General features: G+C 52.8%; 1 long non-coding RNA gene across 1 annotated transcript; it reads right to left on the reverse strand.

The window, feature by feature from the left end:
• Nucleotides 1-7398: 7398 nt before the first annotated feature.
• Nucleotides 7399-13067, reverse strand: LOC137857114 (uncharacterized). Its single transcript, XR_011096980.1, has 3 exons — nucleotides 12411-13067; nucleotides 11239-11377; nucleotides 7399-9572 (listed from the first exon to the last, which is right to left on the reverse strand). It is a non-coding gene; the product is annotated as an uncharacterized lncRNA (long non-coding RNA).
• Nucleotides 13068-23432: the final 10365 nt, after the last annotated feature.

Here is a 23432-nt window from a genome sequence, read left to right on the forward strand (position 1 = left end):
GCCTGTGTTCATTATTCTTGTTCTAGCTGGCTTGACCTTTAGCTAATTCCTCTTATTCATGGTCTAATCTTGGTTACTGAGGGAAAAAGCTCGTGTCTTGCCCTGTTCTAGCCTGATGCAATTGAGTCATCCATGGACGGGATGTGTAGAGCTCTCCTTCCATGTCTGCCCCGCTGGTCCTTCACAGATGCTGAAGCAGAGGGTGACAATTCTGTCCGCCCAGGAGTTAGCACGGTGGTCCACAGGGCAGGTGAGGCAAGGGCTCCTCAAGCACAGTCCTTTTCCTTGCTACAGTCTGCCAAAGTGCTGTTATCATGTGTCAGAGCTGTCATGGTCAGCCAGGTTCATGGTGGCTCATCAAGGGGAGAGCAGAGAGCATTGCTGAACTTGCAGGATTTCACCCCAGAAGAATTAGTGCCCAACACACTCCCAGGGTTTGGATGGGTGCGCTTTCTTGGAAGACATGGACAACGGTCCTTGAACCATGGGCATCTCCCTGAAGCAAGGAGCTGAGGACAGCGTTCCTGCACTCCAGAGGCTTTTGCAGCTTGCACTGGGAAAGCCTGCACAGTTCACCTGAGGATGTGTTGCCGCTGCCAGGCAGTGCAGGCTGGGCTCTGCGAGGTGCTGCAGCGGAGGGTATGGAGGAAGGCTTTTGCTGCACAAACTCAGAGTTTGTGCACAGCAAGCTCACAAGCAAGGATGGCCATGCCCTGGCCAGCTCTTCCCGGCAGCCCATGTTGCAAGCTTCCCCTGGCTCTCTGCATACCCACGCATGCCTGCTGGAAACTTCAGACCTGGTAGATTCATGTTAAATATAGAAACTTTTCACTCCGGGGCAGGGAAGAGCTAATAGCATGTGGTAAAGGGAATGACTTTGGTGACGGGTGGAAATAATGTGAAGATGCTATTGTTAGCAGAGCTTTATCTGCTAGCACTTGCACAAGCTTTGTGGGGAGCAGTGGAACTGTGTGGCAGATCCCTTGGCCCGTTCATAAAGCGCTTCCCCTGCTGCTGCCACCCTATGTTCCCAGATAACAGGCACAGGCCAGAAATAGGACAGCCGTGGTGAAAGAAGTTACTTAATCCTCTTCGAGCTAAGCAAAAACGTGTCACTGAAAAGCCAATTCACAGGGCAGAGCTGAATTACATGGGAGAAAATTGTGTCTGCAAATCAAAGCAAACTCCAGCACAGTGAGAGAGCGAAGAGAAAATGGACCTGGTATGGGAGAAGGGTGAATAGCCCGGAGAAGAGCAGGGCTGAAAAGATCCAGCCTTGGAGTGGAGCAACAGGGTCAGGAGATCAAGCGGATGAGAGCTGCAAGAAACCGTTGGCTTTCTGAAGCAGCAAGGAGGTGGAACAGTGGGAAGGGAAATGGGAAACGACACAGCTTGGCGGGCACGTGTCCTGTTCTTCTTTCCCCAAAGCAGACAGCACCAGGGGCAGGAGGTAATCACTGAGCTTCCCCTAGCTCCAGTGCAGGAGAACAAATTTGTGAACAGTAGTGGCTGTCAGAAGGTGCAAGGCACTTAAAGCTGCCCAAGACCTCTGCTACCAGAGGTCTCCACCTTCTACAGCTCTCCAGGCACTGCAGGACCAGCTGCCCATGACCCTACAAGCTTCTCTGGCCTGGAGGAAGGTGACTGCATCCTCCCAGGGATGCTGATTTGTGTCGCTTCCTTTAGAGTCTGCACTCCCTCTGCTCCCTCCCCTCCCACTTCCCAGATGCACTTGATTTTTACATCCTTGTTCTTTTCCTCACAGGAATGAGTTTCGGTGCGTATCGGTTGTGTGAGAGCAAATTGATGGAGCCGGCTGCCGAGCGAAGCAGCTGGAATCTTTCTTAGGAGAGCCGCAGTCGTTAATTACAGGAGCCTAACTAAGCCCCATCTCGAGCAAGGAGCATTTTCTAGGTCTCCCTCCATCCTTCGGTAATTCCCTGCGTGAGTTGTCACAGCTCAGCCAGGACTCTGGGAGGACTCAAAGAGACCTGTTTTATGCCACCACCTGAACAAAACCTGAGTCCTGAGTCCTGGTGAGCAGCTCCCTTTCCACATCCCTCACCTCCTGAGCTGGTAAACGGCACTGCAGCCAGGGCTGCAGGCAGCACACGTCCATCTCGTGGGCTCCTGCACCTTCCCTGCCCCAGCTGGAAGCTCTGGAAAGGATTTGTTCTTTATGAATTTACCCCAGAGGAAACAGAGCTGGGGAGAAGCAGGAGGAAGCACTCAGGCATCCTTAAAAGCCCAACACTCCCTGTGTGTGTGCCTCTGTGATGTGTTCCTGGCTGACAACCCCGGTGTTTGCCGTGCTGTTGCCCCATTTCAGAGCGTGCCCACACAGAGAGCCTCGTTTTAATATCTCCGGCTTGCTCACAGCCTTCGCTCGCGCCACTTCATGACCTGCAGTAGGGAGATAAGAGCACGTCCTGTGGCAGGAGCCTTCCTCCCTTCACAACAGAGATACCACGAGGAGAGAGGGCTGCGGACACAGCTCGGTCGGATAAAACTGATTCGGTCTCTGCAGAAGAAAGTTGCACGTGTTTGCCTCAAATGTCTGTGGAGCTGCCAGGAGGTGTGCGAGCCTAGCCAAGGGAGGCAGCAGCAGCAGCAGCTGGTTTCAGTGCCCCAGAGGGATGCTCCTGGACTTTTGCTGGGGTTGGATAGGAGGAGGAGGGAAGGGGGCACCGGGTCTCTAATTAGGGGACTTTCTCCCTCTGGCTGCCTTTCAATTTGCGGTGCTTGTGGGGGGAAAGCAGAGCCTGTGCCTGGTGAGAGCGGTTCACCTGTGCTGGGACCCCTCTCAAAAGCTGCTAAACATTAAAAAAAATATATAAATCTGTGAGCGCTTTGATAGTCCTCACAAGAAAGTGAAACAGAAGAGCCTTTGAGCTGCACGTAGGAAGAAAAAAACCTCTGTGCATTGCTGGGGGAAGAAAGGCTGGAGGAGCCGAAATCTGGCAACAGTCCCCAGCTGGTGAGGGAGGTGCTTTTCTGCCTGGAGCTCTTGTCACAGCTGATGCAGAGAGAGAGGAAAAGCACAGGACGGATGGGAGGCAGCAACCAGCACCTCCGAGCCTCCTGGGATGGGGAGGGTGAGCCAGGAGCCAGTGCTCACCCTCTACCTCCACACAGCAGCTTGGTTCTGGGCTCAGCCCCACAGAGGCAGCGGGTGCCCCTTCCCCGCATCCCCCAGGTTTCCATAGCAATCGGTGTCAGCCGTGCGGGGAAGCCAATGGAGGGAAACAAGGGTTTCTCCCCATCCTGGGCTGCTGTGGGGTGGGAATAGGGGTGGGAGGATGCTGCAGCTCAGCCTCAACCAGGCCAGGGCACGAGGTGGGGTTTGTACCCCACGTGGAAGGTTTTGGGGCCACACATGCGAGCTGTGCCCTGCTTGGGGCAGAGCTGGTGCCGGCCCTGGTTGTTCTCTCCTGCGGCTCTTTCCCCCGCGGTCTGCTCCATTTTTCCTTCCTTGGTGCTTTTCCAACCGGTGAAGTCAGAAACTAATCTCTGCTTTTAATGGAAAACAAGGTGTGGGGGCAGGAGGAGTGCACGCAGCCTCGATGGCAGCATTTGTATTCCCTGGGTGGTGGGTTGGGGCACCGGAGCAAGCTCGCAGGGAGAGAGAGGGCTCAGGCAATCCACAGAAACGTGGGCATCCGAGCCAGTGCCCCAGCACAAAGTGAGGGGGAGGCTCGGGGGGCCTCAGCACTATGGGGAGAGTGGGTTTCATCGTTTGCTCACCGTCCCTACCCCTCCACCACAGGGGGAAGGTGCAGAGCTTCTCATTCGAACCAAATGGAAAAGCGATGGAGGTTTTCACGAAATAAAGGGGTCAGTGCATACCATAAAACATTCCACATGATTTTGCAGTTAAAAAAAAAAAGAAAAGAAAAAAGAAAAAAACTTTAGAAACTTAAAAACCAGGTCAGCTTTGAGATGGATCTGTCGTCTTGAAACAAAGCCAGGATGGTTCATTTAGCAAATGTCTAAACAAAATGTTTTGACATTTCTCAGGGACAAATTATCCGGTACATTTTCAGACAAAACTTGTTAGCAAACGTGACTGAAAAGTTTGGAGCCCTGAAAAAACCTGTGTGCTGGGGCAGGTATGCCATTTGCCAAGCATTTCACACGCTGCTGGGCAGAAGCCAGGTGCCAGGGGCACGAGGGTGCCTGGAGAGGTGCCTGGGGGTGCCCAGGGATGTGGGCTGGGCTCCAGCCTCAGCTCTGCTGCAGGGGAGAGCTGAGCCCCTGATCATTTTCAGCATACAATGGTGGGGAAAGGAACTATAAATAAGACAGAGCAGCCCTTAAATAGGTTGTGAAAGAGAAATGCGGAGGTTTCTGACAAGGCCCTGAAAGGGGAGAGAGATGGGAAGGCACAGGCACGGGAAGCTGCCTCCCTGCCTACCCTGCTGAGAGGTGGATGTGCCTCCAGCAGGGCAATGGATGGCACGGGGAATCTATCATTTCCCTGTGTAAATAGCCTAATGCTTGCCCACCTCAGCGGCCTGCTCTGGCACACCTGGAGACCTTGCCGTCTCTGCCCGTGCCCGCCGGAGTTCCTCGGCTCTGACCTATTTCCATGCATTCACCATCTTCCCATCTCTGCCACTTTTGCTCCCGCAGCCTGGAGGAGGGGCCTGGCAAAGGGAATGTGAGAAAAACGATGTGGCTGCGAGGTAGGGGATACCAAAGCAGGCAGCAGATGTGATCCGAATCCCCTGCAAATCCCTGGGGGGACCTCCTGAGCACCCCCCAGCACCGCTTGCCGCAGGTGAGACCCCTTCTGGGGGGGACACCTCACACCAGGCAGGTGCCAGGGGCATCTACACGGAGCAGTGAGAGGGAGAGAGCTTTGCCCTGGGCACAGCACTTCTCTCTGCAGCTATTGCAGCTTTAATAGAAAAGAGGCAAGAAATAGAGCTCGCTGCTGAGGCCAGGGCTGGGGCACGATGCTGCTGCCGGGGCAGCCGCCTGACCCGCTGCGGGGCCGAGCAGCTGCCGGCGTGGCTTCCTGCAAAGCCTTTCAGAAGGAAATGCTGTTTGTTCTGACATTTAGAACAGATTAAAAATCGTTACAGGCTCTTCTGGAACATTTTAGAAGGTGAGGCTATTGATCTAAAAACTCAACATCACTTTTGTAGCAGAGGGGAAATCTGCCCGGCTTCACGCGCAGGATGCCCGGCACCATGCCCCCTTCCATCCCTGGCTCGTCCCAGCCCCGTGCCTCCTGTGGGGCCGTGTGAGGGGACACAAAGCCCCAGGGGCTCCCAGCGTATGGGGCTTCTCCTCCTTTCCATGGCTCTGCTGGTTACAGGGGCGTTTTCAGGCATGCCCTGGCTGCTGTGCAACACTTGTCAGCACGCCTCTCTTCTCCACCTCTCACCAGCCATGCTGAAGTCACTCCCCGATCCCAAAGACCCACCTCATTAGCCAAACCGATAGCATTTAATTAATAAGGATTGCCCGCCATGCAGATGAGCATCACCCACGAAGCAGGATGCGGCACTGCCCGTGCCCCCATCACGCACCCCAGCTCAGGCTCCTCCAGGCTGGCAGTTACTTGTTACCAACCCTTTATCTGCAGCTCACAGAGACCTGCCTGGGGATGCAGGGCCCCAGGGAGGGCTGCCAAATGCCACCAGCTCAGGGATGAAGCTGTGAGGGCTGAGGACACTCCTCTGCTGCTGAAAATTAGCAGCTTCACTGGCCTCCGTGTGAGCGCAGACACCAATCCCTCCTGCCTCCCCCCCTGCCTGCTCGCCTGCCCCAGCTGTGCGTGCTCAATGGGATCCAGCCGAGCTGCTGTTGGATTAAACAGCCCCGCGGACCTTCATAACTTTGGCTCCACACCGATTTTTTGTGCTGCTCTGGGTGTTTCGCACGTGTGATGGGGGAGCAGAGGTGCAAGAGCACAGGCAGGACCCCGGGGGCAGGAGGGGGTTATTAACACAGCAATCAGCAGCAGCAGCGCTCGGCCCCCCAAACTTCTTCCTGTGTCAGCAGAAGTGAAATGAAATTGCCTCCGTGGCCAGCTCTGGAGAGAGCTCGTATCTCTCGGCCCCGAATCAGGGCAGATATGAAATTTATTATCTGTGAAGTAAAAGGGTGCTGCACTTCAAACCGTCCAATTATTTCTTGGATGAGTGTAGGTGAAGGCACTGCGAGGGGCCGGTCACAGGCACTTCACAGAACTCAGCAGCGTGTTAGGGCACGGGCTTGGCCAAAAATATGCCAAAGCACACATGCTGCTGGCCAAAGCCACCCACAGGCTGCCAAGTGGGAAAGGGCTTAGGTGGGAACTGATGGGTTCAGGCTGCAAAGCCTGGCAGAAAAGACCTCTGCAGCCTGTGTGCACAAAGACCACGTCCAGAAGTCCCCCAACCTAGCCACAGAGCTGCCCCCACGTTCAGTTTGTGAATTTGCAAGCTTCAGCTTCACCAGGATCCCAGCACTGGGAGCCAGCCCCCAGCATGGAGACCCCAGCTTAATGCCCATCTCCCTTGGAAAGGCAGTGTTGTTCCTGGAATGAGCACAGCTGGGCAAATGCAGACTTTTTTTTTTTTTCTGAGGTGATGTTGATCCCCACCATTTTCCAAATCATTTTCTCTGTGTAAATGTTAGATGCTTCAGCATCCTCTGGCCAAGCAGCTAGGAAATTAATACAATAAAAATGCAGCTATGTAGAGCAATTCTCCAGTGAACTCTCAGCCTTCCTCTGATGGTAGGCTTTGAGTCTGAATGGGATTAATTGGGCTTCCTTCCTCGTTAGGGAGGCAGACTTCTGCTCACCCCCAGCCCACCCACAGCACAGCTGGGCCTGCGCCGTGCCCTGCACACTGCCACCTGGATGGGAACCACGGGCTGCCAAAAATCTGATTTTCGAGATGAGGAAGGCTCCTGAATTTCGGTGATGAAATTCCAGCCAGGGGGCTTGTTCAGAGTGAGGGTCGTCCATCATCTTTTAGTACCCGTGGGCACTGCAGTGAAGTGCCTCGTGAGGATGAAGGATCTTCTGGGAGGAGGGAGCAAGGTACTAAAAGCCACCTTTAATATCTGGCTATGGCTATTTGTGTCACAAGATGGTCTCAGGCACTCTTTTCCTCTTTTTTCATTAGTTTGTGACACATTATTAGAGCGAAAATGCCTGTGGAGGAAATGGAGCAATAAAGCCCCCTGGAAATTTAGGAAAGGACTTGAAATGCTGAGGGATGTAATGCCCTGGGCTCAGGCTTCGTGTCCGATGGAAACCCCACAGCCGTTATCAGAAATAACCAAGCAGCTGTGACCTGGCTGGGCCTCCAGAGGACAGACACCGAGCGAGGCAGGCTGCCCACGAACCAGACCAGCCCCAGAAAGAGATAAAACACGCCAATGTTTCCCAAACATATGTTTTTGCACTCAGCGCTTCCTGGCGGAGGTGCTCCCGATGTGACATTTAAACAATCGCGTTTTAGGCAGGCTGGCTCGGGGGCACACCGTAAGGGTTGGCCTGGACTCAGCTGTGGATAATGCACCTGGGCTGCTGCTCAGCGCCGCTGCAGTGGCACCGGGGCTTCTGACAGCCTGATGCTAGCATGGACATCCTCATCCGAAGCAATCCCCGCCAAGAAAAGCAGCGTGCTGAGAGTGGCGGTGTTAAATTTTAACAAGGAGGCTTAAAAAGGAAGAAGAGAAAAGTGGTTAAGGAGTGGCTTGAGACATCAGGGCAAATGTTAAAATCTGTGAACATCGCATGAGGGTTTCCCATTCCCTCATCGCTGGGGCTGAGCCTTTTGGAGAGGACACATGAGGCGAGCTGTGCTGGAATACTACAGAATAATAAACCAGGACCAGGTCCTGTCCTGGGTGGGGGGACCACATTTCCCCGCAGCCACTGGAGAGCTGCTTTCCTGAGCAGGAGCTGTTCTTTCGCTGCCGTTTGCAGACAAACAGGGGTTCGGGGAAATGCTCGCCGCCAGCTCGTTGCTTTGACAGCAGTGTTTTCGTGATGGCCTGTCAACCACTGATAACGGGAATGTCCTCACGCTCAGGAGCACAAGTCCCAGCATAATAAATCCTACGCTCTTGTCTCGGGTTGAGTGGCAGAGAGAGATGAAATTGGGTCGAGGCTGTTGCAGATTTGACGGCAAAGTTGGGGAAGCGTTCAGCAGAAAACTGGTGGCTTGTGAAGCCTCTAATCCCAGTGCTTTGACGGGCCTCACAAACATATCATGGCATTGATGAGCTCTCGGGCTTGGGCAGCGAGGTGTGCAAATCTCTGATGGAAAGCAGCAAAGAGGAAACAACAAACATAAATGCTCTCTAATGGGAGCAACTGGTCAGATACATTGCCACAGCAGCAGGGGCTTCCCAAGGATTCGGAGTGATCCTGTTGGAAAGGGAATGGGTTTGAGCAGAAATGGCTTTCAGGGTATGTTGTATCCTCACTGACGAACCCCTCTGCTTATGAAGACAGCCTCACCAGTGTACAGGGAAAGCAGAGAGTGAGCTGATACCCACGGACAGAACTAGATGGCTTCATTTTCTGCCTGGGGATCTGTTTTCAGGGCCAAGATACAATTAGTGCAGCCGTCTCTGGAGCTTCCCCACCGATCCTCCTCAAGTCACCCATTGCTGCTGCAGAATCCAGATCTAAAAATCTCCGTACCAGTCTGTTCCTCTTTAACCTGGCCCCAGCTTCAGACTGCTCTCTTTCTACGACACCGGTCCACAACAAACTAGCAAGGGTTAAATAAATCTGTTTCTCTGACAGACAGGTCTTTTTCTACTTGCCAAGGCAAAATTCAGAAGAAATACAGTCTGTGATGGTCTATATGGACTTTGAATCTTACGGACTCTGATCTATAATAAGGGCTCTGAATTGGAGAGCTCTTCCCGTTGTGTACGTGGGCTATTTCTGCTCCTTATAATTGTCTTCTCTGCCCCATGAAGCCCATCACTGAGTTCATATCTGAATGTGTTGTGATTATCAGAAGACAGCCAGTAATAAACACGGCATGCCAGGAGGAGAAGTGGGGCTGAATAACTGGGGCTTTGGGTGTGCCACCCTTTGAGAAGGATGGATTTAGGTTACAGCTTCATACGGTGAATGAACCGTACCCACTGTGCGTGCTTGTACAAAAAAAGAAAAAAAAAAGGAGATGGTATCAGAGCTGTAGAGATTTTGGAGAGGCTGTAAATCCAGGGGAATAACCTCTTTCTCATACCTTGGCTCTCCCTGCTTCTCTGCAAGAGGCTGGGATTTCAGCAGCCCGGAGCAGTGGGCTGTGCTGAGCTGGCGTCACCCTTGGTGCACAGAGCTGAGAGCAAGAGGCTGGACCAGAGTAAAGTGCTAATTGACTGCTAGAGCCTGCCAGACATAAAATGAGGGTCCTGAGGGTCTGGGTGCAGCCAGGCCCCACATGAAGAGCTGTGTTTTTTGGATGCACAAGTATCAACTTATCAACATTTATAGAGTGTTTGGGCCGTTATGGATGAAGCTGCCGAGTCTCCAAACTGCAGTGTCTGCTCTCACTCCAGAAATGCAAGCCATTTCGTAATGCAGTGTTCTTACACAGGGATTCCTGCAATACAAAAAATATATATTTTTATACATATAAATACATATATCAGGCCAAGGCTCACCAAAACTATACTGCATGGCAGAGCCAGCACCGAGCTGTCTTTATGACTTCACCATCTGGAGAGGACACCGTGGAGGTGCCCCACCACACGTATTTCACACCACATCCCTGCAGAGAGCTGCGCAGGCAGTGCTGTATGGGGTACGTATGTGAGGTGTATGCCATCCTGGCAGCCTCCTTCAGGTGGATGAAGAAATTGCTGATACCATCGTGATGGAGGTGCTGGGCTTGGTGGGTTCATGTCTGTGACAATGCCCTAAAAACCCAGAGCAGGATTTCTGTAGGTCCTGGATTTCTGTAGGTCCTGCTTTTCCTGTGGGAACACACACAAAGCTGTCACACACCGCTCTGCTTAGACTGGCCACTCACGTGGGGATCTTTAGCACTGATTTAATGCTTTATAACACTCCAGAAAATTAATCAGGGAAAGAAAACATAGGGGAACCTATGCACTCCTCAGAGCCAACCTGACAGCAGCCATTGGTTTTAGGGCCTCGCACGTGGTGGCTGGATGCCCAGCAGTGCTGCAGGAGGAGTCATCGGGAGGCATCGAAACAAGGAGCCCCACGTTTCCTTCTCACCCCTGAGTGCACTTTTGGCTCAGCTGCCACTTCTGCCAAAGCAGCCTGCCGGCAGCGGCTGACCTCAGCCCATCGTGCCCAACGTGGAGGCTTGTATGAAGACGAATGGCAGACGTCGCATCAAATCAGTGCCTTAGCAGCTAGAGGCAGCTTAGCAGAAAGATTTGTTCAAACAATGAAGCGAGCCCCGTGTTTTTCAGGAGGAAGAGCATCTGTTCACGAATGCTTGACTAATTCCTCATTATCTTACTGAAACAGCTTACGCCACTGGAAAAGCATCCCCAGCACGGCTAGTGTCAGTCAACTGTTGGCTACCTGTTCTGATTTACTGAGATCACCAGGAATGACACAAGCGATGTAGGAACAGGCATAGGTATTTCAAGAGAAGGGACAGGTAAAAGCCACTCGTTTCAAGTGAGGACAAGCAGAACAAGCGGGAGCTGAGCTGGTGGCTCTGTGGATACCTGTAGCTCAGGTCAAGGTGCGATGCTGGGCTGGGTCTGCCCAGGGGCTGCAGGGATCAACTTTCAGTCAAAGTACCTGCTCCTGCCTGTCTCCCACGGACTTGTCCATGAAATATTCGCACCCATCACCGTGCTGGTCTGCAGGTGTGTGCAGCTGCACTTAGTCAGCGGGCACACTGCAGCAGAGGTCCAGCTCTCTGCATATTGTCACTGTAAGTCTGTCCCCTGCCACCTGAAGAATAGGCTGGAAGCAGAGGAACATCGAACTTTGGTCTGAATTGTGCATTGCGGACTCCAGATTTGCAGTGGGAAGCTTTGTTACTGTTCCCACCAGGAGCTTCAATCACAAGTAATGGTTGGTCCTTGGGGCTAGTCCCCTTCGGTGATGTTTTCCTTCAAAGCATTAAGAGTGGGTACACTCTGCTTGTATCCCTCTCGCTCATCAGTGCGGTGATTTGTTTCAGCTCCTCCGTCTGTGTCACGGAGATAAAGTGATTTGCCTATCGCTGCAGAGCACTCAGAGAGGGCTGGGTGAGAAGTACTCCAAGAGCCAGCCCTCACCTTGCTCCGTCTGTAACAAGATTGGTCCCCGAAGGAGATTAGCCGGGGGAGCTGGCCCTCTCTGCCATCCTTCATCACTTCTGCATCTGCTGGCACCACGCTGATGCTCCCCGGGCATGCTGGAGCTCCGGTGCTGTGGCTGCGGGAAAGCAGGAGAAATGAAATATGCCTTGTGTGTACGGGGAGGAGGGAAGGGGCAGGGAGGGAAATGATGCCTGCTATTTCCATGTCTCAGGTATTTCATCATCATTACAGTTGTAAATGACAGCATACAATTTGCCGAGAGATAGGAGTAATGAGGAGGCAGAGGGGAGAGGCTGGAAGAAGAGAGGAGAGGTAGAGAGAAAGAAGTAAGAGAAATGTGGGCACAGTTTAGGGAAATAAAACAACACAGGGAAAGGAAGAAACAGTGACGGACTTTGGGAGCAACAGAGGAAAAAGGGGAGGGATAGAGAGAAATAGGGTCTTAGAGGGCAACAGGGGAGAAAGGAGAGAGGTTCTCAGGGAATTGGCTGGCAGAGGCAGGAACTGGCTGCTTCCCCCGAGTTCAGAGTACTGATGGGTTATTGATCTGGGGAACCCAGTGTATTTCATACAGCAATATTTCCTAGCTGGGGAAGGCAGCTGATGTTTGAGAGGAGAGGAAGCCAGGGCTGCTGGCAGCCTGCCTTCTGACTGTGGGCAGCAGCAACTCTCCCAGGGCAAAACCAGAGTTGCAGAATGCCAAATGCACAAAATGGGGACAGGGATTTAGGGGTCACTCAGCCCTGCAGGATGACTTTTGGAAATAAAAAATAAAAATAAAGAAATTAACAGGTGCAGAGGAACACAAGGGACAGACAAAAATAATTCATCTAGCACATGTGGCAGAGCAGGGCTTCTTGCAGGGGTCAAGCCACCACCTAAGGCTGCAGCCTGTGAAAAATGCACTAATACTCATTTAATGAAGAAATATTTGGGTATATTTATAAGCCTTGTGAAACTGCATATAAAATCACAGCACCTGCAAATACAGGCAGAGAAACGAACACTGAAACTAGAGCAACCTACAACACAGCCCCAAGACACCTCGACTCAAATCTGAGGGGGTCACAAAACTCTGCAGCATCCAGGCTGCAGCTCCCTGCTGGAGGTGAGTTGCTGGCATTTTGTCCAAGCGTCTCCAATCTCACCTTGCTTCCAGACTCAGCCTCTGCAGAAGCACCCAGCTCTCCGGTGTGCTCTTTTGCAGGTTCCACCTGGAGATCCTTCCATTTCATTTCTCTCTCCTCCAGCCTCCGAGCCATTTTCTCTCCTCAGCAATCTGCAGCGCTTTTACCCCGACTGCGAACGTCAGAGCCAGCTGGCTGCATGCTGACAGGAGTGTCTCAAGGCAGGTACCTACAGACCTCTAGGCAACTTTTCAGGGTATTCACTCAACGGCTCGCTGAGCACGGCCTCCAGATGGATTTTGAAGCCCACAAGACCTCTGTCATACGCAGCAGTAAGTCACCAGCAGCCTACAGGGCTTTGCACAGGTGTGCAGTGAATGCAAACAGTGGTGGGGATGGAGGCTCTGGTTCAGGTGGAGCACAAGCCCGAGTTATTTTTCTTCAGGTTTATGTGGGCACCTGGGCAGTTTGGGGCAAGATGTCACACCTAGGTGCTCTCCTGCAGCACGAGCAGAGGCCAAAGTGCCACAAAAGGGAAGGAGCCACCAATCTTTTCTATGCCTAGCCTCCCTTTTCCATGGGGTAAATAGAGGGGTACTAAAAACCATCCCACGCTTCATCGGCGAGCTGCAGGTGCTGCTCCTTCCCCAGGTGAAGGCATGCTCTCTCTCGCCATGCTCTGCTCCCCCCAGGAGCCACTTTTCCTGACTGTGGTCCTTTGCAGTGGCTTTTTATAAAACTCTTAATGAATTTCAGGGTTTGCCCCTTGCAGAGCCTGGATTAAACAGAATTTTAATGAATATTAAGAGTAATACCTTTAATTGAAAGATAGGCTCCATCTGAGGTGAAATCTTGGCTCCACAGGAGTCAGCAAGCAGCTTGCCAATAACTCACTTGAGCCAGGACTGTACCCATTAGTGTGAGGGCAATTTCAGGCATCTAGCTCTTTCACAGGTTTCAACAGAAAATGCCACAATTTGTTTTAATAACCCAGCTCCCTTTAATGAGCAAATTAAAAGAAGTTGGTACAGAGCAGGAGGGAAAAATGGGATGGTGAGGAGAATACTAAAAATCTGCTGTACCGGTGGGGTGACATTTTTCCAGTGATGTCCTTCTCCCCAAGAGCCAAGCTTGGTGCCAGTGTGGGCACCTTCATCCAGGCTCCATCTCTTGCCCTGCACATTGAGCTCACGTCCAGGGCTGGCCAATCTCTTGTGCCTGCCTCCGCTGGGGTCTGGCCTTCCCCACTGGATGAAGAGCCCTTGCTCTAACCCTGCTGCTGGTCAGATGCACGTGCAGCCAGCCCCTGCCTTGTAGATACCACCATGGTCCTTACCCCTCCATCTCCTTCAGGCCATTCATGGGATACACACTCACCTTTCCCTCTTTCATGTCCATGCAGTACCTGCTGCCAGCGTATGGCCTGTCCCTGGTGTCACCATGTGCTGGAAAACTGTATTTATGGAAGCCCACGTTGCAGCCAGCAGATAGATAGACAAAAATTACACCAACTGTGCACCATCTTTATCTTTCCTTTTCAAGGAAAGGCCCAGACCTCTTACTGTTTTGTGGCACTGCTGCAGGATCAGGCTAGGCTACGGCAAGGAAAGAGATTTGTCAAGACTTGACAGGCAATTCCTGTGCATATAAAGAAGGGAGAACAGGACTTTAAAGCATCCATGAAAACATTGGCAAAGGCTTTAAGGACCGGTGAGGCCAAGTTAGTCAATCCGCTGCTTTAAAGCAGCAGAAGTGACGATAATATGATCGATGCAGCTCAAGCCAGCAAGAAGCATGCTGCTGCTTTCAGAAGAACCTGCAAGGCATGGAGGAGAAGCCCTGTGGAGAGGGAATTACAATAATTGAACCAAATGGCCGTGTGGGTGTTTGCTGCTCTTGCAAGGTCATCACGGGATGCAGTCAATAAGGGTGTAAAGCCTGTACAAATTGCACAACTGGGGAAAAAGACAGGATATACATCGGTAGCCCACCCGCTTGGCCTGAAGGGCTGGCAGGACTGCTGCAGGACCCCTCGTGCCTTCAAAGCCCACCCATGGTGGGTACGGGGCCGGGGGCGATACCCAGCTGTGACAAGCCCAGCCAAGGTAATCGTGCAAAGTTGGCAAACGTGGCTGGAGGGGGAGTTGTTCTTAAAAATACAGGAGCTTCAGGCTGCTGAGAGAGGCTATGGACGGGAAAGGATTTCCGGCCATGCAGGCCGAGGCTAGGACGTGCTGCTGTGAGGTGACACTGAGTGGGACAGCGCAATCCAGGAGCTACACAGTCGTGGTGCTCCTCAGGCCTTACCCACTCGGGCCCACAGCAGTGTTTCTGTGGTCTCCCAGGGGTGCTGACCGCATGCTTGGTGACCGTGTGGCTTCAGTGGGCGCAGGGCAGGCCGAGCTTCACCACCTGCACCCCAAAGGTGGTGCCCAAGCTTCACCAGCAGCCAGGCACCATGCCAGGAGGAGAAACAAGAGGCTTGCCCAGGCCCAGCACTCTCTTCTGGGAGCTGCCCCAGGCCAGGGGGTGCCAGGGGGACTTCCCCGACCCCTCTCTTAGCCCAGGCTGCAAACACCGTCTGTCTGGGGCTTGTATTTTCACCTTTTAGAAACGTACCTGTTAGTTTGCATCTTTAAACGTCTCACATATAACAATTTCTTGAGCCAACGGATTATGGTGCGGCTGCTGCAAAGTGTTACCATTCATGCCGCAGCCCGGCTTTCTGGAAACCTGAAAAACTTCCCTCTTTATAAATGATCTCTAGTCTGAGGTTGAGCCCTTTATTGCTACAGTTAAATCTATAACCCCAAGAACAGACCCAAATGAAAAACAAGCAGCTGCATGGACTTCGAGCACAGTTGGCTGCTATAGCTGAGTCTCCACAAGAAAACAAATACACTGCCTACTTCTTCTTAGATTAAACCTCCCTGCCACTGCCTGCCTGCTTCTGAGAGCACCTGGAGCTCGTCTAAGCCAGCGTGGCTCCAGAATGGCTGCAGATGCCGAGCTTGTCACAGGTCCAGCTCTGGGGGTGTCCTGGGCTTAAGGAGAGAAAACTGAACGGGCAATTAACATGACCACTGCTTCCCTCTGAACCCCACTGCTCTTGTATTTTTGTCTCTGTCTCCAGGCAATCTTGCTTCCCAAGGTCTGTAAAACTTTTCCTCCTGTTAACCTAGCCCCTGCAGGGTATTTCAGCATCTGATGTGAATGACTGTTGGCCTGCAATGGATTTCAGATGGTGCTTCAGTGTCCTCCGCAGTGCTTGGTCTTCAGCAGGGAGAGCACTGCGCTGGTCCTGCTGCAATGACTGGAGAGAGAGCTTCAATTATAAGCACTTATTTTTGGTAGTTCATCACTCAGTACAAATACTACCCTTTGAGATACATTTTTGCTTGCTTCTTTCAGCCCACAGGTGGCATATTTTGTAAAGTTTGACAAAAATCCGCTTGGCTGGTTTATTTTATTCAGATAGGAGGGGGGTAAAGTGATTTTAGCACCATGGGTATCTTCCAGATTTTGTTTTTTTCTCTTCCTGCAGTTTGATGCATTAACTTCAGCACATTCCTTGGCTACTCTGCTCTCACTCAGGGCCAATGTTGTCATTATGCTGGAGGACGATTTGGTTACGAGAAGCAGATTTAACGTGATGGCATGGGCTTTAGCAGGACCCAGAGCCCGAAGGAGCCATTGCCCTCAGAACGTGAGACTCCAAGGACGCCCGAAGCGAGTTACCCTTGCCACAAGCACATTGTCTGCTGCTCCACACTGAGGGTTTCCCACCTGTCCCATGGACCACGCTCTCCAGGGCCCTGTCTCGAGGCAGGTGTGAGCAGGAGGGCTGTTCTCCAGCCTTGCAGAGGTGTTTGCACAGCCCCCTGCAGCGCAGCTGGCACACAGCCTGTCTCCTTCCTCAGGTCTGCAGCAAGGCAGCCCACCCAGTGCCCACGTTAGCATGTGCTTGTTGCCCTCCCCAGGAGAATCTCCAGCCTCTCTGCTTGCCCTAACAATGTGTTAGGGCTACCAGCACCAAAAAAAGGCAACCACTGCCCACGAGTGACATCAAAGCCCCCAGAGCTCCCCTGGGAAGCAGTCAGGCTACCACAAAACACAGCTGTGGCATTTGAGCCTCCCCTGATGGGACACGCTGCCAGCTCTCAGCCTGAAACCGTGTCCCCATTAGCTCAGCACATCCTTGGCTCCTATCCCAGAGCTGAGTCTTGCCCGTTTTTCCCCTTGACAGGCTGTTCCTGGGGGTCTCCTCACCTTCACCTCCCGTTTCCCAGCAATTTCTCCCTGCCTCTCATCAGTTCTCTGTATAATCCAAGCATTTTGTCATCGGTGCAGAGTCAAAGGTCTGTGAGCACTGCCGTGGGCCGGCTGGCCCGCCAGCAGGCTGACAGTGACCCCAAAAACAGCCTGGCCAAGCGGGCTTGGTGGGACATGGTGCTCGGGGTGAGGTGCACCGAGGGGCTCGGGCTGTAGGAGCTGGCATCCAGGGCTTGCCAGCAGGGGGTTGCACCATCAGGAAATCTGCTGAGAGAATGCTGAGGGGGGCAGGAGGTTACTGAGAAGGAATCCAAGGTCTTTCTGTGGAGAAACAAAAATGGAAATTTTGACCTTGTCTGAAGATCAGAAAAGGGCTGCAGAGCCAGGGGTTGACATTAATGAGCTGAGAGCAGAAGAAGGGCCTCTCTGGAGGTGCCTGCCCTCAATTTATCCATTTTCTCCCTATTAAAATCACACCACTCCCTGGGGAAGGCAGCTCCAAAGCCCATCTCATTTTGTCATTCGAATGAAGTGTTTGATCTGAGAATTATTATTATTTAATATCTGATGGCCGATAATGCTTCTGGCGCTGACCCAGAACATATGGGAGAGCCGGTCCCTGGCCCCAGGCTTTAGGACCGTGGTTCCAGCTCCCATTTAGTCACAGGACACCAGGATCCTGCTCTTAATGAAAAACGATGTGACGCATATGTGGTATGAGTCATTATAATGTTAACTACTGTTACTTCAAGCCCAGACATTGCCAGGATCGCTTTCCTCCCTGAAGATGATTCATGTGCCTCATGCGTGACAGTTCAGCCATTTTTTTTTTGCTTATTCAAGTGAATTTCAATATTTTTAAAGTGTTTGGGGGACAAGGCCCTTCTGTTCCTGCTTGCTGAGCTGATTTTCCCTAAAATTTCTACAGCCGGCTTCCTGGAGGCTTGACACCGGGAAGGAGACAATTCACTGCAGAGAGGAAAAAACCCCGGGAACTGCAGGTTGGGGTGCACAGCGGGAACCTCACCCTGCAAAAGGCTCACTCCCCACCCAGGGATGTGAGGTGGAAAAGGTCCCTGTGTGCCCAGAAGCTGCATGCAAGGCTCGGGGACAGGGCAGCGGGATGCTGGAGGCTCTGCAGGAGGCTCCTGGGCCGTGCAGGCAGGGGTGCGATCCCTGCCACCCCTCCTTTGTGCCGGCAAGGGAGCGAGCAGAAATGGGGAAGGCCCCCGCAGTGCTCACAGGGCTGCCACTTGATATCTTATTCCTAACCCTGCTGCCTCCCTTTCATCTCGGGCTTCGGCAGCGCTGTAAAGCTTCATTTCCAGAGACTGTGCCTCCTGCCAGTAGCTGAGCTAGGAGCTCCCCGGGGCTCTGTCTGTCAGCCCGTAACGATGCTTTATTCAGCAGTCGGGCGGCGGGGGACCTGCCTTCCAGCAGGTGACCTCCAGCACAGGTGGGCTCCGTCTTTGCTGGGGATGGGGGTAACCCTCTGCGCCCACATCGCAGCATGGGAGCCACTGCAGAAGGGGGAGCCCTCAGCTGCTGTGGCTCCTGCCCACATCCACCTGTGCTCAGGCTGGGACACATCCACACTCTTTGGATAGAGGTGTGCAACTCCCAGAAATGAGGGGGGAACAGAAAAAAAAACAGAAGACAATAAACAGTTGAGGAAGTGAAGCTGCACAGACCAGGCCCCTGTGGGATTTAAAGACTGAACCCCGTTGGTTCAAAGCCAGCTCTGGAATGTGGGATGTTTCCTCGCCGTCATCTCCTCTCCATCCACTGCCCTATCCTGCTCCTTCCCTCTCGCGCTCCCAGCCCCGGGGACCGGGTGCTGCAGGCAGCGCCAGCAGCGCGGCTGTCCCTGGTGCGGGGAGGCTGAATCACGGCCGCCAGCCATTGACCTCACTTCCATCCTCATCGGAGCTGGCACAGCTTCCCAGGCAGGCACGTGTCACTGACTTCTGTTCTGGGGAGGAATTACGGCAAGCCTGCTGTTTGTGCCCTAAATGCAACATAACAGGATGCAGATGTGTACAGACAGCTCTCAAGCACCCTCACCTCTCTCCTGGCCCGAGCACATCTCATTTTTTCTGTATGAAGCTCACGGATTTTTTGGTATGGGCTGCACGGCGTAGAGGCTTGGGGCTGACTTGAGGGTAGTGGCTTTTTCCCCTTGATTTTCTAAATTCAGTTCCATCTTCAGCAGAAGTCCCAACTCTGCTACTTGGTGGCCCCATTCAAGCACTAAGTGACCACAGAGTCACAGCGCATAAGGCTGGGGAGGATCTTGCCAAAGTCATTGCATCCATCTCTCTCCTCCAGGGAGGGATCAGTTCTGCCCAGAACATTTTGGATAGATATTTCTCTAACCTGGTTTAAATCCTCCAGGAGTGGAGCCTCTGCAGCCTCTGCAGATAACCCGTTCCACTGCCGAGACATCCTGACCATTGGAAAGTTTCCACATGTAACCTCAGCCATAAATAACCTGTGCAGGTGTCAGGACAGGCTGGAATAACAGATTTCTGGAGGTGCAGCCTTTTCTGTTCATTTTCTCTCAGGAAAACACTGTGGTCTTGAGTGCTGGCTACAGGCATTCATCTGGACACCAGAGGAGAGCCCCAGAGAGTCCCTTCCCAGATGATCTCCCTGTGTGGCAACTACCAGACAGGTAGTCCCAGCCCAGCTTCATTTTTTTGAGAGAAAGTTACGTTTTATGGCCAGATTTACCATAAGGATCTGGCTGCCAGCAAAAGCAGCCAAAGCATATGGACCCTTGTTCTGGGTTTAGAGCTGCTTTGCTTTGCCAAAGTGATGCAAAGCAGTGAGCCTGCACACTGGGGTCCCTCCCCTATCCCTCTCATCCTCCAGATGTCTTCCTGATCAAATCCCTCTTCCTCCTTGCCCCCATCACATCCTTGCATATAGGGCACTGTCACCCCACTCTTCTAGCCTCTGCCTCAGCTGGCTCCAGTCCAGGAGGATGAGCTTAAGAGGGCATTTGGGATTCACAGAGGTCTCTCACCCTCATAAGGACCTGCTTTTTTCTGCAATGACCTCCTCGCCCTCTTGTCCCAAGCGGGATGGGCATCCACATAGCTGTCCTGGAGGAAGGGAGCTGCCTGTGCTGAGAGGAGCTGGAGCTGCTGCCACACACTTCAGGCATCTAGCAAGGCTTCCTAGCTGAACCAGGGGAAAGGAAGGTACCACTGAATGGCTATTCATGGTATGTAAATTGAGAGCTTAATTACCGCAAGATTCAGGTGCTCTGAATAGCTTTCTAAAGGCACCCGCCTTCCTCCATCAATCATCTGCCGAAGGAAAGTGCCTGGCAGCAGGCAGCAGGAGCACCGCTCCCGCACCGCAGCAGGACGAGCCCCGCTTCCCCAAGACCCCTCGAGGTGCTGGTGGGGACCAGGGGGTGCGAAGGGACATCCCTGAGGGCTCCTCTGTGCTCCAGCGCTTTTGGTTTGGCAGCAGCCGACATTTCTTCTTACCAGGAGGGAGGAGAACGATGCTAATCCCAAAAGGAAGATATTCAAATATATTACAGATGCAGGCTTTTCCTCAGCTTTTTTTTTTTTTTGCTTTTTTTTTTTTTTTAAGTTTGAGGCATCTGCGTTATCAGGTGCTAATGGTATTAGAGGCATGACAAAATCTGATGCTGGGTGCCACATTTCTTCAGGGACCTGTAGCTTGCATCTGGCTTACTGCATCCTGCAAAATGGCCAGATCTCCCCGTGCATGCTTAGAAACTTCATTCTACACCCCAAGGCACTTCGCTTCTACACAAAACTCTTTTTTTTTTTTTTTACTGTATTTTTCATCATAAATAATCTGAATTTGTCTTCTAATTGAAAAACTGAACTCGTCCATAACAGCTGAGTCACTATCAACACAGTACTGTAATATTTTTATTATTTTCTGTATCCCCTTATGAAAGCAATCTGACAGCGCGTTTGTGTTTTTTTTCCTCACCACTGTACATTAACCAGATGGTTTTCACTCTATTGTCCACAGATCCACCCACATCTTTCTTCCCTTAATGCTTCCAGTTAATTTAGAAATCACTAGCGATTATGAAAAGCCGAGGTTGTTCCTTCCAATATGCTTCACCCTCTACTTGTCCACACTTAATTTCTTCTCCCATCACGCTGCCCAATTAATTAGGTTTGGCTGATCCCTCCAAAGCTCCTCTCTCGGTTCTAGCTTTCACTAATCTGATCATTTTTAATAGCTGCAAATAGAAGCTAATCTGTTCAGTGCTGCCCCAGTCCCCGCGGACGCATGTGCAGAGCCCCGCCGCTCGCCTTGCTCCCTCGGACCGCGGGCCCTGCCTGACGCCTCCTGGTTGAGCAGGGCTTGCTTTTCATCTCCTCTTCGCTTTCTCCTTCTGCTTTTCTGCAGCTGAGTCCTCACCTTGGCGCAGCCCTCTCAATGATTTGGGGTTTTAGTGGTTTCGGTCCCTGTCTGGCGGTAAATCTTCCGTCTCGCCTCGCCACTCGTGACTGGTTGGCAGGAGTTCAGGCTCTCCGCATAAAGTGATCTGGTTTTTGGCCGTCAATAAAGGAGTGTTACCAAATCTGTCGTGGCGTATTTATCTGTTGCTATGTCTGTAGCTAGATGAAGCCTGCGAAGCTCAGGACATATTGGCAGTGAGTTTTGAATGTTTGATAGAACATAATCAAAAACAAAAACCCACCTTCCTGTGCAAGGCAGCTCTGAAACACAAGCACAGCCTTTTACTCGCGTATTCTATGTCTACGGCAACGTTTTCGTAATTATTTTTTGAAGAGAGGCATCATTTAGCTGGTATAACAAGCCCAATGTGATAACACGTCGGCTAATATTTAATGTAATGAGATCTCATTTCCTTCTGCTGGATGGGTTCTTGCCAGAGGTCTCCCTTGCTGCCTGCAGCTGAGAGAGGGGGGCCATTTGTACATCCATTTTTCTCTCATTCACCCCAGTGGATGCATAAATCTAGCTACAACTTTCAGCCGAGCAGGAGACTCCGGGTGTTATTGCCGCCTCTGCCTTGAATTCTGGCCCTTTTATCTCTCCGGGTAGGGAGGTTTCCCATGGGTGCTTTTTTCCTCGCTGCCCTGGAGGTGGCTCATTCCTGAACGATTCCTCTGGGTCACACATTCCTTTCAGCCAGGAGGGCACAAGGAGAGCTCGTGTCACATCCCAGGGATGCTGCCCCACTCTGACACGGACCGGGTGGCTGCTGTTATAACAACGACCCCAAAACCACACAGCCTAAGCTGTTTTTCACCATACCTCCCTAAGCACAAGCATGTCCTCTGATACAAGCGCATGCATGCGTTTCTCCCGGAGCCGCCTGAGGTCGGCGAGGCTTTGATTGGGGATGCTAATGTCACCTTATCGTCACTAAAGCAGGAGAAGCAGAGCTGCAGCTCCGCCGCTAAGTGCTGCCTGTAAAGTTGGAGAGGGCTAATCCCCCGCCCAGCCAGCTAATCGCCGCGCCTGCATTTTAATCCAGCGATTGTGCGCGGCCCGTGTGAAGGACGGAGCTGCCGAAAGCTGCTTGCGGGGGCAGAGCTGCCTGCACGCCGGCGGTGACAGCACTGCCACCCATCAGCCATCCTCCCCGCTCTCCTGCTCGTCCTCCTGCTGGGCATCTCGGCACCTCGGCATCGCGTGGAGCCACGGCAGCTCCCAGGGCCTTGGCAAGCCGTGGATCAAGAGGCTTCATCCAGCTACCAAGTTTTTATCTCAGGCACCCCCACAGCATGGAGAGACAGGGTTTCAAGCTCACGACTTGCTTCCCACCACCCCGAGCCCCTCAGGCCTCGCCGAAGGGCTGTCCATGTGTGATGAGGCTTTTCCTTCCTGGCCTTCTTTGTCAGCCTTTAATTAGCAGGTGCTGGCTGACCGTGGCTGCGCGGGGGCCGATAACCAAGGCACACTGCAGGGCTGCCTGCGGCAGGCTGGGCTCCAGCGGAGCGCATGCCCACTGGTACCAGCAGCTCCCGGAGGCACAAGGGGGACCCTGGCTGGGGCTGTCACCCTGGGAAGGTCGCTGCCACCAAACTGTCCCAGCAAACAGCAAGTCCCTGTATAACCGGCAGTGGCAGACCTCTGATGGCAGAGATGCCATAGGGCTGCTTTTTAGCAGCCCACCCCAACCTCTTTGTGGCATGCTGAGCCCTTTCCCATTTGTCCCGCTCCCTAGGAACATCTGCATGGACTATTTCCTTCTCGGGGTTTGCAGGCTGTGCAGGAGACCCCCCTGAAGCTATGCCAGCTGGGTCTGGCCAACAGGAGCACTTTCCCCTGGGGATCCCTGTATTAATAATAGCAACCCTGTGCTCCAGCTGTCACCCTGGAAGACAGTCCCCTGGCTGCAGCCACCAGCCTGTGGCTGGCATTCTGGGCTCGCATCCTTCCCGGAGCTGCTTGGGGATGCAGACAGTGGGACTTGGTTTGCCCCCAGGGAGCTGAAAGCTGCCAGGCGCGGGGCTGTGACACTTGTTGCTGGTTCTCACTGTGAGGACACGAAGCCCAGGTGCTGTGCTTAGCCTGCACCATCCAGCCAGTCCCTTTGGTTTTGGAAAAGGCTCTCTGCAGTTCCTGGACCCCTCTTGGGGGGGGTCCAGGTGCCCCAGCCGGGCCACCCTTCAGCCTCTCACACTGCTGTCACAGCCGTCACGCTGCTGGGTGCCCCTGAGCCGGGGAGGAGCCGGGATTTGGGGAGTTTGGGAGCAAGTAGGGAGACAGCAGGGGGGCTCGGGGAGCTGCCGG

This window comes from Anas acuta, chromosome 5, assembly GCF_963932015.1.
Source record: "Anas acuta chromosome 5, bAnaAcu1.1, whole genome shotgun sequence".
In the NCBI taxonomy this organism is placed as follows: Eukaryota; Metazoa; Chordata; class Aves; order Anseriformes; family Anatidae; genus Anas; species Anas acuta.